The sequence below is a fragment of the Trichechus manatus genome, unplaced genomic scaffold, assembly GCF_000243295.1.
Source record: "Trichechus manatus latirostris isolate Lorelei unplaced genomic scaffold, TriManLat1.0 scaffold00205, whole genome shotgun sequence".
Classification (NCBI taxonomy): domain Eukaryota; kingdom Metazoa; phylum Chordata; class Mammalia; order Sirenia; family Trichechidae; genus Trichechus; species Trichechus manatus.
The window spans coordinates 4154168-4155505 of NW_004444141.1; positions in this window are offsets into that span (position 1 = coordinate 4154168).

Below are 1338 nucleotides of genomic sequence, written 5' to 3' on the forward strand. Positions count from 1 at the left end.
AGAAGAGATCGAAGAGGTAATTCACCCCTCGCCCTTCCCTCCTCCTCCAGAAAAAAGCCCTGGCCTGGAAGGCTTCACTGGAGGATTCTACCAAAAACTCAGAGAAGAGCTTACATCAGTACTACTCAAATTATTTCAGAGCATAGAAAAGGAAAGAATACTTCCGAATTCATTCTGTGAAGACAACATAACCTTGATACTAAAGCCAGGCAAAGACATCATATAAAAAGAAAATTACAGACTAATATCCCTCATGAATATAGATGCAAAAATTCTCAACAAAATTCTAGCCAATAAAATTCAACATCATATCAAAAAAATAATACATCAGGACCAAGTGGGATTCATACCAGGTATGCAAGGATGATTCACCATTAGAAAATCAATCAACATAACCCACCACGTAAATAAAACAAAAGAATCACATGATCATCTCAAACGATGCAGAAAAGGCATTTGATAGAGTCCAACATCCATTCCTGATAAAAACTCTCAGCACAATAAGAATGAAGGGAAATTCCTCAATGTAATAAAAGGAATTTATACAAAACAAACAGTCAACCTTATTCTCATCAGAGAGACTGAAAGCATTCCCCTTGAGAATGGGAATCAGACTAGGATGTTCTTTATCACTACACTTACTCAGCATTGTGCCGGAAGTCCTAACTAGAGCAACAAAGAAAGAAAAAGAAATAAAAGGCATTCAAACTGGTAAGGAAGAAGTAAAACTAACCCTATTTGCAGACGATATGATCCTATGCATAGAAAACCTGGAAGATTCCACAAGAAAGCTCTGGACATAATAGAAGGATTCTGCAAAGTAGCTGTATACGAGATCAACATACAAAAATCAGTTGGATTCCTCTACACCAACAAAGAGAACTTCAAAAAGGAAATCATGAAAACAATACCATTTACAATAGGCCCCAAAAAGATAAAATAGCTCACCCATCCATTGCCGTCCAGTCGATCCCAACTCATAGGAATAAATCTAACCAGGGACATAAAAGACTTATACAAAGAAAACTACAAGATACTACTGCAAGAAACCAAAAGAGACCTACATAAATGGAAAAACATTCCATGCTCATGGATAGGAAGACTCAGCATTGCAAAAATGTCAATCCTACCCAAAGCCATATACAGATACAATGCAGTCCTGATCCAAATTCCAACAGCATTTTTTTCTTTTTGTTTTGTTTATTATTGCAGTTTAAGTGAAAGTTTACATTTCAAGTTAGTCTCTTACACAAAAATTTATACAGACATTGTTATGTGACCCTAATTGCTCTCTCTATACTGTGACAGCACACTCCTCCTTTCCACCCCTGATTTCCC